This window comes from Acomys russatus, chromosome 7 (assembly GCF_903995435.1).
Source record: "Acomys russatus chromosome 7, mAcoRus1.1, whole genome shotgun sequence".
NCBI classification, from domain to species: domain Eukaryota; kingdom Metazoa; phylum Chordata; class Mammalia; order Rodentia; family Muridae; genus Acomys; species Acomys russatus.
The window spans coordinates 7,529,325-7,547,763 of NC_067143.1; positions in this window are offsets into that span (position 1 = coordinate 7,529,325).

Sequence of the window (18,439 nt, forward strand, 5' to 3'; positions counted from 1 at the left end):
TGCTTGGCTTATAGAGAATGGCACTATGTAGAGATATGACCTTCTTGAAGTAGGTGTGGCTTTTTTGGAATAAGGATGTCACTCTGGAGGTGGAATTTGAGGTCATAGACATGTTTTCAACTCCACTGCAGGTGGAGTCCAGTTTCCTCCTACGTGCCTGCAGAAAACTGTCTCTATCTGCTGCTTTCAAGTCAAGATATAGAACTCCTGGCTCCTTCAACACCAAGTCTGGCTGTATGATGCCATGCTTTCCAAAATGATAATAATGGACTGAACCTCTGAAACTATTAACCAACTCCAAATGGATGCTTGCCTTTATAAGTGTTGATTTGGTCATTGTGTCTCTCTGCATCAGTAAATCCCTAACCAAGACTGAAGTTTGTGCGAGAGAGACTGGGGTGTTACTTTGACAAGGCTAAGCATGCTTTTGTTTGGAGGAATGTGGAATTTGGGACCTTGGATTAGAAAAGCAGTGGGATGTTTTAGTGGGGCTTCATGGGCCATCCTAGTAGAAATATGGAAGATAGTGGTGCTGATGGTGATTTGATTTGTGGGGGCCCGAATCAAGAGGTTTCAGAGGAGAAGAATTTTAGTATGGTGCCTAGAAATCATTCTTGTGATAATTTGGTGGCGAACATGGCTGCTTTTTACCCTTGTCTGAAGAATTTGCTTTAGGAGAAGTGGGAGAAATTTAGAATGATTGCATTGGCAAAGGAAATCTCAAAACAGCTTAGTGTAAACTCTGTCCTTTAGTTCACTCTTATGAAGAATGTTTTGATCCTGTGTAGCAAACTGAGAAAGGAAATATACAAAATGTATGGTTCAAGAATTAAATAGGTGTGAGGGGCCATGGTAAATGGCCTGCTCACTAATAACACAACACCTCAAGGTGCCACATAGTCTTAGCTACAGCAAGCATCTGCAATTTTCCACTGTTGGACCAGAATTTCTGTTTTTCTAAATGTTTACCCAACTTCCTCTTCTATCTTGGCCTAGAATAGCTTGAGAATACCCTGCAACTGGCTAAAAACCATGTTTTTGCAGTTTTACCCAGAACTTGGCTTCCCCCCTATATAAGCTGCCCTAGGATGCTCAATAAACAAGACTTGATTGGACTGCCATTTTGTCTTCATTTCTTGCATCTCTTCTTCCTCTCCATTCCCACTCCCTCTTGCAGAGTCTTCACTGACAGTCGTGCAGATTGGGACAGATGGGTACCAGGAAGTAGAATGGAGCTAAATCCTGTGTTCAGGCACTAGGAATAGCTATCAATTAGACACAAGGAGATATGAAAGCAAAGCTTAAGCCTAGATGTAGTAGTTCATGCATTTCATACCAGCATTTAGGAGATTGAGGCATGGTATTTCTCAGTTCAATGATGGCCTGATCTACAGAGCAAGTTCCAGAAGAAACAAGCTTTGGCATGAGGGAAGCTAATGAGATCAGAAGGTTGATGAAGATATAATTGTACATGTGGGCCATGTTCCAGCCTTAGCAAGCAGAAGAACATGGCAAATTTGGCCATGTGGTTGTGGCTATAGAATCAAGGATGGAATTTTTTCTCTGAAACTAAAGAAAGCCTCTGCGGCCATGAATGTGTCAAGAGCATCCATACATGGAGGCCCAAAACACCCATTGTGTGAGGCAGACAATATTGTTATTTGTGCTGGCAGCTGGACATGGTAATGTGTAAGAGTCACCCAGGTAGTACTGATTTTGAAGGCATGAAGAGGTCATGGAGAGCAGCTGAGAGAGGCCAGGATAGGTCATTGGTGAATGTGCAGCAACAATGTCAATTGAAGGCCTAGGAATGAAGGGGTCATGTAAAGAATTTGAGGATTGGCACCATGAGGAGATACTGCAAGAGGCTATGGGTGAAAGTGCAGGTCAGTTGCAGCAGAAGACCCCATCATTTCAGAGATGCCAGTACCATGGTATGACCATCAAGGAACGAGTGCATCAGCAGAAGCTGTGTTCCAGAACTTGTGAAGATGAAGCCTGGAATTCCTTGGAAGACACAAGAGGCTAATTACTGATGGAATACCTGTTGAGAAAAACTGCTAACAAAGAGTGGAACCAACCTAAGAGAAAGAAGTATGTTACAATCAACAACGCTGAATGGAGTGGAGATCTGATAAGTGTTTTCACAGTAGACAAGAAGATACAGAGTTTGCAGTTCGCCCAGTTGGATTTTGATCTTGCTTTGGACCAGAATTTCCTCACTGATCTCCATTCTCTATGGTTTGGAACAGCAATGCATATTCTGTGCCATGCTATGTTGGAAATATCTGGTCTACATTTTGCTTTTGATTTATAGGAGATTACAGTTAAGAAATTGCATGAATCTCAGTGGAGATATTGAACTTTGAACTTGTAAATATTGTTGAGACTGTGGTAGACTACAGGGATTTTAGAAGTTGGACAAAATGCATTTTGCATTCTGCTATGTTTACAAGTCTATAAGAGCCAGGGAGTGGAATGTGTGGTTTAAATAATTTTGGCTCTTATAGACTCATTTTTGCAAGCTTGGTTCATATGAAGTGGCAGCATTAGGAGGTATGGCCTTGTTGGAGGGAGTGTGTTTCTTTGGGGCAGGTTTTGAGGTCTCCAGTGTTCAAGCACCACCAAGTGTGAAATCTACTTCTCATGGCTGCCTGCAGAAGACACTGTCCTCCTTGCTGGCTCTAATCAAGATGTAGAACTCTTGGCTCCTCTAGCACCAAATTTGCCTGCTTGATGCCATTTTCATACCATGATGATAATGGACTGACCCTCTGAAACTGTAAGCTGGCTCCCATTAAATGTTTGCCTTTATAAGAGTTGCCTTGGTCATGGTGTCTCTTCACAGCTATAAAACCTTAAGACTGAAGTAATCTTTAACACCAACCATTCCACATTTGAAATATAAATGATTTTTAAGGATATGAGATTATTTACTCAATTTGTTTGATTTTTGTTTGTTTAGCTTTTCTGAAAACTGTGAAATAGAATGATATGGATTAGATAGAGAAGATCTTGTTTAGTTAGAAACCCAGTAGCTGAGTTTTCCTTCCATGCTCACCAAGACAAAGGGATCAAAAATCAAATGACCTTATCCTGGGCTCTGCATACATCGACAAAAGTCCTCTAGTGACATTGGAATATTCAATATTACCAATATTCCAACCCAGTGTCCTGATAACCATTATGTCCTGAAAGAAGAAGAAAGGTTTACCTCTATGAGGTAAAGATAGGACTAAAGGTTCATCACTGATTCCATCCAGGAAGAGGAGGAGGAAACTGGAATTTTCAGTCATGATGCAGTGCCACTACAGTGACAGGGTAGGTCCTTCCTAGAGGTAGAGAGGAAATAATGATAGAGTTTTATGGGAATAGTATCATTTTTTGCTAAGGTTAAGACAAATTTGAGAATGTCATACTTATTGAATATGAATGTCTAAGGGGGTCAGTGTTATGAGGATAAGAAAGCCCTTTTTATATATCATGCATAACAGAACCATGTGTGAGTTATATTGAATGCTCATGGAATATAGAATCAATATATAAATATGAGAAGAAAGGTGAAAAAAGAAGGAAGGAAGTTCAGAGAAAAGAAGAAAGGAAGGAAGACGAGGGAACCTTTTTGTAGCTGAAAAATTGTGTCAATAGCACACAAATATTTTGGTAATAAATTTAGTTCTTTGACAATTTCATACACATACACTGCATTCTGGTTACTCTCCACTCCCACTCTTGCTTTTTTCCCACCCTACCTTTACCAGCCCCACTTCTTCCTTATAAATATCTTTTTCATATTCATGACTTGCCTGATTTAACGTAGAGTCATTATGTAACTATGGGTTAGGAACTAGCCATCATAGCCTGGTGTGCTCAACGGAGCTACAGAACTTGATACAATGTTTCCACCTCTTCCAGAATCTGTTTTCTGCTAATATTCAACAGTAAGTGACAATGTCCTATCAGTACTTTCTCTATTCAAGGATGACTGTTCGGTGGAACTAGTTTGTGGAGTCCCAGTGCCAGTAGACAAGACAGCTATGAGTTTACAATTGCCATGACTGTGTTATGCTCACAAGATGGCATTTTGCAGTCCTTTACCTGTGTTTATCTCTTGCATTATTTTATCCTCCCTTTTGGTAACATTTCCTGAGCCTTAAGGGCAATGGTATAAATGCTTTATTTAGGCCCAAGCCCTGCACCATCCTTTAGTCCTAACACCCTGTATAGCCACAAGTCTCTGAATTCACTTCCATTCATTGCAAAGAGACTTCTCTGATTAAGGTTTGAGGTAGCCTTTTTATGGGGATGTATACATCAATATTTGAAGGTGGTTTGATACTATTTCAAATTAGCCAATAAGCAGTAAGAGTTTCCTACTAAGCCTTAAGAGCCTCTTGTTCCTAAGTTCATAACCAGATTTATAGTACTACACATGCTTTCTTTCGGATCAGACCTCAAATCCACCCAGGAAGCAATTGATTACTCTTGTAACAGTCACGCCACTATTGAAAAACAGGCACATCTTTCTGGCAGTTTTGTACTGTACTTTAGAGACTTTATTAGATAAGAAACTCACTCTTCATGATACCTTCCGTGTGAAATTCTGGTTATGTATGATGCATTCTTCGTGCTTTCAGATAAGGCTGTTATTGTTCATGAGTGTGTCTTCCAAATAGGGAGGTTCAGTAGATGGCTCTGCTGAGTCGAGTCATATTTTATGAATGTGTGTCAGCAGTGAGGTGGCTTTCCTGGCACTGTGTAGTGATTTAAAGCAAATGTGTGAGAGGCAATGCATATGATCTGCTTAGGTGAGACAAAGCAATGTTGGGGGTAGTTATTAAGTTAGTTTCTATAAGGTATTATTGTAAAACTAACCCATTGTTTCTCCCAGGTGAACTGGGCAGGAGTTTATTTTTCCCTCTAAATATTGAAAAAGACAATTCAGTAGGGAATGGCATGGAAACAGAAAATGGGCCATTCACTATGCTGAGCAAGGTTGTTGATAAGATAATGACTCAAGTGAGTCTCTGCATTGGAAAGAATAATGGAGAAGTTAAGTATGTGTATTAGAAGTGAACTGAGTGCTTTGCAAAGCCCATTGAAATGACTACTGTTAATAACTTCATTTTACTTATAAGAGGAAAGAGGTGTTGAAGACATGTTACAAGGACACAAAATTTTGTCCGTGAGTTTTGTCAGAGTGTTTGTCCTTCTTTAGTCGTCTTGATCAGTTTCCAGGTTTCTTTTTTGTCCAACTAAACAGGAAGAGAGAAATCTCATCAAAGAATGATTAAGTCAAGTCCAAAATGAACTATCAAAAATGCTTTTTCCCCAGGAATTTCTGAAATCAAGGAATACGTAGCAATCAAATAAGAGGAAAAATAAATAGTGCAACCAATACAGGCATCTAGATGTATGAGCTATTTTTTGCTTCAGAAAAAACAACTTTCAATCATCCATACTGCTGAAGAGTCACTTGTTCTGGAGTAATCTGAGTTGAAAGAAGTTGCATTGCCTACTAGAGTTGAGAGTCAGGACGAAACATCAATCATGTGCTCTTCTAATATTTCATTGTGGCTGGTTAATGAGTTGAAGGAAAACCACAAGGCTCTTAGCCTCTCTCAGGCCAACTTTGTACTTTTATTCCTTGAAGTAAATGCACTTTGCAGTTCTACTTACGAATGTGTTTTTCCCTTGGTCCTTCTTTAAACCCCAAACTCTATAAAGCCTAGACTCATCTGGTGTGTGTGGTTGCATCTCCAGCCTCCAGCACAGGCACATTAGAGAATCTGAGACTCAGCATACAGTGATGTTGCTGAGATCACAAAGTTTAGAGAGAGATCAATAACAGCTTTAACTCATCTGGATCCATGTTCTAATTTTACCTGTTACACACTTGATATGAGATAGCAGCACGTGACTTAGTGACTACAAATAGGAGGTGGATAGAGATTTTTGTATTATTCCCAGGATCCTGATGTATGTATGAAGACCACGGTTTCCTTTTCCCTCAAAGCAGAATGGTAAAACATTTAAAAGTCATGTGGGAGCAGGCAAGTGAGAGAAACTTTCCCTGGGTGTGTCAAGTTCTAACAAATTACCCTTCTGCTTAAGTAGTCCTATGTGTAGAACAAAACCATATAATACCAACATACTCCCATTTTATTCACTCCATTCCATTCTCAAGGTAGTTATGATGGCAGTAAGACAATTACACAGAAGTGACACTACATACTGAGGTGCAAGCACCTAGTAAAAGATAAAAGAAAGAGCCAGTTCATCACACTGAGATACATTTCTAGAATAGTGCCTAAGTAAGGTAACACTACTTTCCTGTGGCCCTTTACCACAACCATGGCTACTACAGACAATTGGGAATCCTTTTAACTCATCTCCATCCTATCAGTCCTAGTAATGTAGCGCTCTCTGTTGGCATAATGTTATTATTCACTGTGGAAAGTTTACCTTTCTTCATAAAAATGCTGATTTTTCTCTCTCACTATATTGTTTCAAACATAACATGGCAATATAAAGTTTATTCTAAGTATATCATGTCTGAACTTTATGTAAACACATACATAATGTTTTCCATGTCCTGCCAATAATACTGGCAATTCAGTAGCCTGGCATTAGAGAGACTAGAATGGTACATTTGTTTCTAACGAGAGGAGAAGTGAAGGAACAGGATCTGGGCCACAAGGATCAGAGGTCCAAGAAGCATGATGAGAAATAGGAATACCAGAGAAAAATTTAATACTAGTATTGGGAACTGGGGCTGGGAGGAAGATAGATTAATCATTGATTAATAGAACATATCCCTGTTGCCCTCTACTGAACTCATCAAGTCTATTAAATAAACCAGTCTCTCTGTCTGATTATTCTGAGAAACATCTGATTAAAGAATAACTGCCACCTTACTGATTGTATGAAACAATATTAATATTAATGGTCACCCAACAACTCTTTATTAAAACATGCTTCTATGTTCCTCCTAGCAATCCTTACACCATTGTTGAGAGTCTGCACTGCTTTATTGTTTTATTTCATGCCTTTTGTTTTCTGAGGAGGTGCCTGTATATGAAAAGAATTTGGTGGAAAATAGCTGTGGTTATCAAGAAAATCTATAAAGCTTGAAAATATTAACACTGGTTTTATAAACGTGCTTCACTAACCCCATCTCTCCCAAAAATCGATATTTTATTCACCTTGAGGCACTCTCTGCCTGGGAACCTGCCAGCCGTGACAATCTGACAATTAGGAAGGCGATTTTCACTCTCCCTGTCCTTCCTTATAAATCCCTTAGTCTTATCCCTAGCCTTTTGGAGACTGCTTGTCTTTCCTCGGTTTCTTTCTTTCTTCCGAGGGGCTACAATGAACCTCTCAGAAGACTCAGCTTTCTCATTTACTCTGGAACGTATCAGTCCCCATTTATTGCCCACCAAAATTTGTCCATGGTAACTCCCAATATGTAAAAAGATGCTGTATCTAAGAGACCAAAGCCTGCAGCTTACAGAAACACAGAGGCAATCCAAAACCACTTTCTTAAGATCCTTACAGAAGAAAAAAATGAAGGAAGGTAACATTCACTTGACAAAGACAAGACTTGTTATCAGCACCCAGAATCACTATCATCCAAAACCTAGATGCCTGGACACAGGTTCAAAAATACATTCATCGACACCTAATACAATATGTCTTCACTAGAATCCAGAAACCCTACTAAAGTGGGTTTTAAGAAATGCAATATTTGAATTCTATACCACTGTGTCTAAAATTAAACTTATCTTGTATCTATATACAAAACTCTATTAACAGTGAATTAAAAATAATTTGGTGAGTGACAATTAAGGCATTAAGTTGAGGAGTAGTTTCACTAATGTACTTTTTGTTATTTCTTTCCTATATATTTCTATAGTCTCCCTTCTTTCTTTTCAACCCCTATCTCCAAACCTAAAAATGGAAGATAAAGGAAAAGAGAGACATCCTTGAGTCCAACCTTGTTTTCTCTCTAAATAAGACCAATAATAACTTATAAACAACTTCCATTGAAAATAACCCTCTATAGCCCAAGAAATCAACCATAAACCTACCTAAGCCCCCATAAGACATCATTCTTTTAAGGTTTATTCCTGCTGATTTGGAACAAAAAGTATCTTTGTTGGTGCCTACTTAAAATTGGTGAAATGGTTAAACAAACTAAGAATAGCATTTGTGATCTGGTTTCTAAATGTTGAAAATTTTCAGGCTTTATTTGAGTCCTGTGTGGAACAGTCTAAAATGTTGGACCAATTGGGATTGGAAACTTTCTTCAAAGGTGTCCTGGGAGCTGTCTTGTTCTGATGAGGAAAAGCAACATGAAGGGTGCAGGATGTCAGGGTCCAGCATGCTGAGAGGAATGAATCCTGTTAGCTATAATCCAGTGTCAGTGTCCAGTTCTTTTGTTCTGAAAACATATAATTCCTCACAAGTATTATACAGTCCTATAATTATAAATATATAAGGTGAGCATGATGCATAGAACAATTAAGGCTGGTTCTCTGTTCTTTGTATGAGCAGAAAAATGGACATCTGTAAATTTTCATTCAGTCCTTACAAAAATGGCATCTAATATTAATTCATATGGATTGCAGTGGTATAGAATTCAAATTTAGAATTATCCGTCATACACATTATATATATTTTAACTCTAATAGGTGGTACTTTAACCATCTAACTAAAATATAATAAAAGGTTTACTTCCAATACTTTGAAAGCGCTATCGCAGGCTATTTAGGATAAATAAGTTATACAAGTTAATTGTTAGTTGATCAAATCATGGTCATATCAATTACTACTCTATTTTTATCAACAAGAATATACACCCTAAGTCCAACAGATAGATATGATTTACAGAAAAGTAAGGTAAAATAGATAAGCTCTTCAAAAATCTCAGAGACATACAGAATATGACATTTAAAAATCTTTTTAAAAGTATTTTAAAGATTGTTTGAGAATGAGACAGCTTAACTCCTGACAACATCAAGCCTACCTCAAAGGGGATGATGAGCATCAAAGAAACTTTTTATGGAGATGGCTTCAAATGTGGCAAACAAGCCACTGGGAAAAATGGTCTCATTCTACCATAGACAGAATTTGGCCTAAAAAAGTGCAAGCTTGGATGCAGGCAGAGTTGACGGCCAAACTCTGCCAAGACAGGTTAGACAACTCCCCAATAGTTTCTGCCTCATAAATAGGTCTGTCAGGTAAATTTAGCTAGAAGGCTGGAGATGATGCTCACGTAGCAAAATGCCTCTATCATCTTCTCATTTGGGAAGCTGTTAACATGCATCCTCTGTACACTCAGGTAATTAATTTTATTCCTTCTCAAGTCTCAGATAGGGTTGAAGACCAGATAGTTTACTTTTAAAATTAAGCTTAGATGTTTAGGGGCTAAGATGCTTTTAAGTCTACATAGATGTTTTAAGTTTTTAGAGATGAGGTAGCATAGATATTTATTTACATTCAGAATTTTAGATGCACCAATATAGTAAAGATGTTTTCTTAAAGGCTGCCCCATACAAATAGCCAAATCATGAGGAATGTAACATTTACATGATTCCTGATTGAGTCTTGGTTCTTCTTGCTGTAGGTAGTTTATTGTGTGTGTGTGTATATATATATATATACACTATATAATATATATATATATATATACACACACACACACATATATATATATATATATATATACTGTCAAAATGCAATATAGTTAAAGGATGAAACAAAGACTTCAAAATAGCTATTATGAATATGTTCAAGGTTCGTAAGGAGATCTAAATAAGTCCATTGTTCAAGTCTTGTAACCCAAAAAGCACAATAAATTAATAAAAAATAGTTTAATACATGGAAGTAGAAGTAGAATCACTAAAGAAAGCCAAAACTGAGGTACAAATTAGAGTAAAATTGTAGGAATTCAAGTAAAACCTTCAGAGCTAAGCTTTACCAACAGAGTACAAGAGAAAGAAGAGAGAATCTCAGCCACTGAAGAAAAGATAGAAGAAAATGAAGACCTGAGCTAAAGAAAATTATATATCTACAAAAACCAGGTGTGAAACATCCAGGAAATCTGGTATATTATGAACAGACCATACTTAGGAGTAATGGATGTAGAAGAAGAAAAAGGAACTCAGGCCAAAGGAAAGGAATGTATTTCCAACAAATCTGCAGAAGAAAATCTCCATAACCTAATGAAGGACGTATCTACCAGGGCACAAGAAGCATAAAGAGCGAGCAGTAGACTGAACCAGAAAAAAAATCGCTCATAACACATAACAATCAAAATATCAAATGTATGGACCAAAGAAAGAGTACTAAAATCTTGTAATAGAAAAAAACAAAAAAGTGAAGCAATGTATAAAAGCAGACCCATTAGAATGACAGTAGACTTTTCAGTGCAGACGCTAAGAGCCAGAAAGGCCTGGATGGATGTTCAACACATTCTTATGATACCACAGATGGCAGACTATCCTTAGAAAAACTTTCAATCTCAATATATGGGGAAAGAAAACATTCCTTTATAAAACCAAATCTAAGCAGTATCTAACTACAGATCCACCTCTGCAGATGTTAATAAAAGGAAAACTTCATTATGAAATGGTTAACCACACCTCCAAACTCACAAAGAATAAATAATCTCAGACCAACAGCTCAAAGGGGGATAGAGGACACAAACTATAGCCACAAAACAACAGGTATTATTAAATATTTTTCCTTGGTAACTCTCGACATCAATGTCACCAATTCCCTAATAAAAAGACACAGAGTAACAGATTGGATACCAAAAGAGGATCCATCCTCCTGCTGCATCCAAGAAACACACCACATTATCAAAGATAGGCATAATAGAAAAATATACTCTAATCAAATAGATCCTAGAAGCAAGGTGGTGTAACTATTTTAATATCTTGAAAAATAGACTTTATAGTCAGAAGATACAGCACAGGATGCTGCTTACTCAATAAAAGAAAACTCTACCAGGAGGATATTTCAGTTCTAAACACTTATATAATTCAATTTCTATAATTCAATAAAAATAAAGACACAACATAGTTAAACCTATGGGACACAATTATAGCAACTTCATAACACTTAATGGCAACACAAAAATTGGAGATCTTATATTAGCAACTTAACTGAAAACTCTAGAGCAAAGAAAAGAAACCAAAGTAGTAGGTGGCATGAAATAATCAAACTTTGGCCTGAAATCAATAAAATATAAAGTAAAACAAACAACAACAGTTCCAATGAAGTAGAAATAAAGAGTTGTTTGATTGAAAAAATCAATAAGATTGATAAACCCTTAGCCAAAGGAACTGAAAGGCAGAAAGACAATCAAAAAATTTAAAATTAGCTAAAAAGTGGGGCCATAACTATATATATATATATCTGAGAATACATGGAATAACAAGGACATCAATTAAATAAATATATACTCTACAAAATTGCAAAACTTAAAAGAAATAGATGGACACACATATATATGTCAGAGAAGCAATTAAAACAGACCTATGACTTCTAATGCAAGAGAAGCATTGATGAAAAAGTTTTGTAATGAGACACACACACATACACACACACTCACACACACACACACACACACAGAGAGAGAGAGAGAGAGAGAGAGAGAGAGAGAGAGAGAGAGACAGACAGACAGACAGACAGAGAGAAAGCCAGAGAGACAGAGAGAATGAGAAAAAAGAAAGAATGAAAGGGAAAGAATAAAAGTCCAGTAGCAGATTGATGCAGCCTAGAATTGTATGAGACTTCCAAAGATGAACTAAGGCTATTGTCATTCAAATTATCCATGAAATAGAAACAAAAGTAATGCTGTTTAATTCTTTTTACAAGGCCACAGTTACCCTGATCTCCAATCCACACTAAGACCCAACAAAGAAAGAAAATTACTGAAGAATGTCCCTTATTGGCATAGATGCAACAATACTCAATAAAATACTTGCAAACAGAATCCAAGAGCACATTAAAAAGATCATTACCATGATCTAGTAGGCTTTATCCCAGATGGCAAAGATGGCTCAATATACAAAAATCAATAAATGTAATCCACCATAATGCAAACTGAAGGGAAAAACACATGATCATTTCATTTGAGGAAGATAGAGTTTTTGACAAAATCTAACACCCTTCATGCTATCTCCTGGAAAGATTAGTGATAAGAGGCGCATGCCTCAAATTAATAAAGGAAATTTACAGCAAACACATACCCAACATACACTAGAACAAAGAGAATCTCAAAATAGTTCCACTAAGTTCAGGAACAAGACAAAATTATCCACTCTCTACATATACAATATAGCACTTGAAATCTTAGCTAGAACAATAAGACAAGTGAACAAGATGAAGGAGATACAAATTGGAAAGGAAGAAGTCAAAGTAGTCTTACTTTTAGAAGATTTGATTGTATTTATTAATACTAATTTAGTCAGTCTTCTATTTCTGTGGAGAGATTCCATGACCATGGCAACTCTTACAAAAGACAGCACTTAATTGGGGCTGGCTTATAGTTTCAGAGATTTAGTCTATTTTATTAGGGCAATGTTCATGGTGTCATACAGGAATGGTGCTGGAGAAGCAGCAAAGAGTTCTACATGTGGATCCTCAGGCAGCAGGAAGAAAGAGATACTGGGCCTGACTTAGTTTTTGAAACCTCAGAGCCCAGCTTCAGTGACAAACTTTCTCCAACAAAGCCACACCTCCTAATCCTCCTAAGTTAGTGGCCCTCCCTGATGACCAGGGATTCAAATATATGAGACTAATGGTGTCCATTCTTATTCAAACCACAGCAATGACTCTAAATTTTCCACCAGAAAACTTCCACAGATGAAAAATATTTTCTTCAAAGTAGCTAGATAGAAAATTAGCAAATATCAGTAGCCTGTCTATGTACAAATGCCAAATTGACTGAGAAAGACATAAAGGAGGAAATGCCTTTTGCAATAGTTTCAAAATAAAATATCATAAGATAACATCAATCAAACAAATGAAAACCTTGTATAATGAAAAACTTTAAAACACTGAGGAAAAAATGAAGAACATATCAGAAGATGAAAATATCCCCCATGCTCATCTTAATAGCATTAAGGTAGTTAAGAATGGCCATTCCACCAAAAGCAACGTACGGATTCAAAGAAATCACCATCAAAATTCCATGATAATTATTCACAGAACTTGAAATGATAATTTTCAGCTACATCTGGAAACTCACACTTACTTACATGATAATTAAACAATCATGAATAATAAAAGAACTACTGGTGGGTGGAGGTGACACTATCTGTAATCTCAAGTTCCATTACTGCACAAAACTCCTTTCCAGGTAAATAAAAGACCTCAAATAACTGAGTTCAATAGAAAAGAAAGCATAGAACAGTCTTGAGATCATTGGCACGGGAAAAGACTTTCTGAACAAGACATTGATAGAACAGGAACCAAGAAAAACAGATTAATAAATGGGACCTCATAAAGCTAAATGCATCTATATGGCAGTGACCTGGGAATAGATCTACCCATACCACTCTTGCCATATACCCAAAGTACTCTACTACAGAGACATTTGCTCATCCTGTTTATTGCTGCTCTATTCATAATAGCCAGAAATTGGAAACAGGATGGATGTCCATTAGTGCATGAATGGATAAAGAAAATGTGGGACATTTACATAATGGACTATTACTCAGCTACTTAAGAAACAAATCATGGTAAATGGATGGTTATAGAAAAAATCATTCTGAGTGCAGAACCAAAATCACTAATATAGTATGTGTTCACTTACATAAAGATGCTAGATATTAAGTAGTTGATAAGTGGGCTATACTCTGTATAACTACAAAGGCTCGGTATAGGTAGGGGATTAGGTGGGAGGAAAGATCTCAGGGAAGTGGAAATAGAATGTATAATTATGGGCTGACATGTACTGGATGGAACCAGAACATTAAATGAGAGGTAAGGGAGGGAATATGGGGAGGGACAGATAAAACTGAGGGCTCACATGGAAACCTATTGCCATAGAAGCTTCTTTAAATATATACATATATGAAGATATCTAAACTGAATCACCAAATATCATTGGAGACAAAGCCTCAACTATATATCTCTTACTTTCACATGAAACCTCAGTGTGAAGAGTGGCATATATCTAATTGAATTCTTAGCCAAAGGAGAGGCCCTTGGAAACTCCCAAACAGCCAGGTCATTGCTAAATAGTTGATTGATTTTCACAAAGTGATTATAAGTTCTTATTGCTGAAGTAAATAGTTGCATAACTCATTGAACACAGAGAAGTCAACTGGTGCATACCTAGAGCCTTCACCCTGAATAAATAATGTCCATGCTATTTGAAGGTAGTCTTCACACAACCAGAGGAGAAAGATAAAAACCAACTCAGCTATGGCCTCAAAAGTTGTAAGGAAAATATATTGTATGAAACATAATCTATTTTCAAAAAGGAAGAGAAAGCCAGGCGTGAATGGATTACCTGTGGACAGTGTTTGCATATGCAGCTGTAGGAAATGATGCACCTCATTTAATCATGCTAGCTGGAGGTGAAGAGCAGCCAAAACCTTCATAGAAAGAGGAAAGCAGCAGAAATTATGACTGAAAGATGGAGGGATATATAAATGAAACCATGTCATGAGCACATAGGTTCCTCTGTCACTGACTGAATGGCCCAGGACATCACAGTGGTATCAGGTTCTTACTGAATGTGGAGACTTTTCCTATTACAGGACAGCATATGGACTTCTGTGGGGCCCTGGAACTCCAGAGAAGACAACCTCTTCTGTAAGATTGCTCACAGTCTGAAGACCAGAAGTGTATTTTATGGTCAAGTAATGGCCTCCTGTTTCCAGGCAGCTCAGAGCTTCTCTCTGGAAGGAAAGAGGATCCTGCAGCTCTCTGCCCATCTGAAGCTGCATGGATAGACTCTTGCAATTAACATGTCCTACTGCCTTCAGGTCCTGCAGGGAGCCCCATGGCTTCAGCCTTCATTAGCTGTCATCCATGGTAATGTGGACTTTTTAAGGTGAAGCTGTCCCTGAGTCATCCAAGCTCCTATAAGTAACCCCTCATCCATATTACTCTAGTAATCCTTCACTCATACTCCTGTAAGACAGTCCAATAGTTAATTGGTTCACAAAGCATAACTTTGGCAGAATTGTTAATTTGCTCTTCATTGGTTTCCTGGGTAAGTAGATGTTTATTCACATCTGCTCTGAAAATTCACACAGCCACTTGGTGTCCAAACCTGGTCAAAAAAATCAAAGAGAAATTTGAGAAGAGGGTGCCTGGACCATACAATGAAAATCACTAAATGCATCATGTATTTCAAAATCACATGACTTTTTGGGTCAAGAACAGAATGTTCAGGTTTGAGTGAGGAAAACACTCCATAAGTTTAAATGCTTTAAATCTTCCTCACCAGGGCCTGGAGATACTGTGAAGACTGCAGCGACTTTAGGAGTTAGAATATATTAAGTAAGCCAGTGGGAGGGATGCCATGTCCCCTCCTGTCACATCCTGTGTCCTGTCTTCCATAGTGCAACCTTCCATCTTCTGCTATGTGCTCTGTTCTTCGATTATATTCTACTCAGGTGCATGGTACAAAACAGGCATTGACCAAATCATCAAAACATAAATATAAGTAAACTGTTCCTGTATTGTTTTCTGATAAATGTTTTTATCACAGTGTTCAGCTGCAGTTACTGTGATGAATAATCTCTCCAGTGCATCATTTGTAGGCGACACAGAGGTTCTTGGGCTCACAGATAAGCTATAGGGAATTCAGAAGTATTAAGCACATGGGTGTTCCTCTGTAAGGGAAAGAAGTATAAATTTTTTATCTGCCTAGAAGGCTGGGAGCAGATATGGTTAACAGCTTTTTGAGTTGTACTATCTCTATGATAGCGACCACATTGGATCCTCCCCCAGACACTTATCATGAGCTTATATTATTTTCATTCAATTTATAGAACCAATCTTTGTTGAAGATGTCACACGTTCTGTACAAAGACCTTTGATGTTGTCAGGTCTTAAGCTTTATCGTGCAGATGGGATTGAGTTAATCATCACCAGGAAACTACCCAGTGTCAGTGTCACACTATCAAAGTTTGAATTAACACTGGTACTGAGTCATGTTAAACTGGATTTCCTCCCTCCCTTCTTTGTATTGACAGTCTGCCTGCAGAGAAGCCACCTTCCCCCAACGTTGGATTTACCTTACTGTTAATTTTTTTTAAAGATTTCTGCAAGTGTTTTATTTTTAAACTATTTGTCTATAGTTCATGAAATTCATGTCTTTTCCTCCTTAAATATTAGATGGAACTCAGCAGTGATCTGCATGGTTCTGAGATTTTCTTGGACGGAGACTTTTTCTTGTGGATAAAGTATCATTACTTTTTTGCAATATTTCATTTCATAATTCTCTCTCTCTCTCTCTCTCTCTCTCTCTCTCTCTCTCTCTCTCTCTCTCTCTCTCTCTCTCTCTCTGTGTGTGTGTGTGTGCGTGCATGTGTATTTCAGGTCCTCATGGAAGGCAGAAGCATTAGATCCTTCTGAAACTAGAGTTGCAGGTGTCTGCGAGCTACCTGGTAAGGACTCTGGAACCAACCTCAGTCCTCTGCAGGAGTAGTGTGCACTTTTAACTGCTGAGTCACATTTCCAGCCTCATTTTGTGTTCTCCTGGATATAGTATGCTGAAGGTGATGTGCATCTCTCTAGGGTCTGTTCATTTCTAATAGTCTGCCACCTTTTTATCATCTATATGCTCATAGAAACTCTAATCCTTTGTTTTTCAGTGGCACCAGCCCTGAAGTACTTTCATCATTGATAGTGTTTATTTGAGCCCTACATCTCTTTCTGTTAGTCTGGATGGATTCTGGGCAGTTTAGTTTCTCCTTTCTATGAAGCAGTTCTTTGTTTTCTTCATACTGTTGTGTTTGAATGTTTACTTCACCTATGTCTTCTCTGGGTTATCACTGCTTCCCTTTTACTGATTTTGCTTTTACTTTTCTTTCTTGTTTTTCTAGCTCACTGTGACATCCATATATTTTCATTGTTAATTATATGTATATGTTTCATGATGCTGAACACATTCACAGTGCTCCTGTGGAAAAGAAGACATGGTTTGGCAGTCAGCTCTGTCCTTCCACTGTATAAGTCTCCAAAATGAAACTCAGATGACCAGGATGGGGAGCAAGAGACCCCACTGATCCTGTTCACTGTCATATCTATTGGTTTTCCAACTCAATGAGTCTACTTGATAATAAAGAAGGTGCATGTGTGGGGCATCATTCTTGAGATTCAGACAGCCTACATACCAATTTTGACCCCCCAAAATATTTGTCTGTTTAACTAGGAATCATAAACTGCCAAGAGCACCTCTAAACGCCATGCAGAATTTTTATTTTCTTCCTCTTTTTTTTTTCATGAATTTCAAGTATGAGCACTATATATTACCCCTCTTGCCATAATTCTTTTCATGATCCCCACTTCCTCTCAAGTCAAGACTCTTTCTTCTTTATATTGTTATTATTGCATACTTATACACAGGATGGGGAGCAAATATATCTATATATTTGTGTGTATGTATAAAACCCAGAGTCTATTTAGCTCTGTTCCTAAGTACATGTGTTTAAGGCTGACTGCTGTGGATTGAGTAACCTGTCAGGCAGCTCATCCCTGCAGAAGACTGTTTCTCCCTCTCTCAGCAGCCATTGATTACATGTCGCTCTTCATCTAGGGATGTGTCCTTGTGAGATTTCCCATCTATAGTGGAAAGTGTATTGATTATGCAGGTCTTGCTTAAATAACTATATTGCTGAAATAGTGTGGGTGCAGCTTTCCTGTCATGCCTAGCAGTCATTTTGTCTTCTGGATATTACCATCTTTCTTTTCCACTGCCCTCAATGTTCCCTGAATCTTAGGTGTAGTGTTTGTGTTGTAAATGTACAAAATGGGGCTGGGCAACTCATGGTCAATTATTTTTTACACTTAGACCTATTGTGAGTTTGTAGTAGATTCCATATACTGCTGTCTTGTGGTATCCAGAGGTAAAATTCAAGTCACTAGAATGTTGTGCATGAGCATCTGACCTTGAGACAACCCATAAATAAATATTTAAAAGAGTGCTATGCCATACAAAAATGAATTATGTAAAATATTCAGTTAAACTAGAAATGAAAAACATAGATTGGGGTGACAATGGTCAAAATATTGCACAGAGTTTAACTCTTGCAGCTCACTGTATATGAGAACCTGTGCTACCTCACTAGAAACACAAATGAGGGAAAGGTCCCAAACAGATACGCATTGCATATTTGATTGTCAGAAGTCCACCTATTTAAATATGCATTGTCTAATACAGAAATAAGAATAACATATTTCTTTC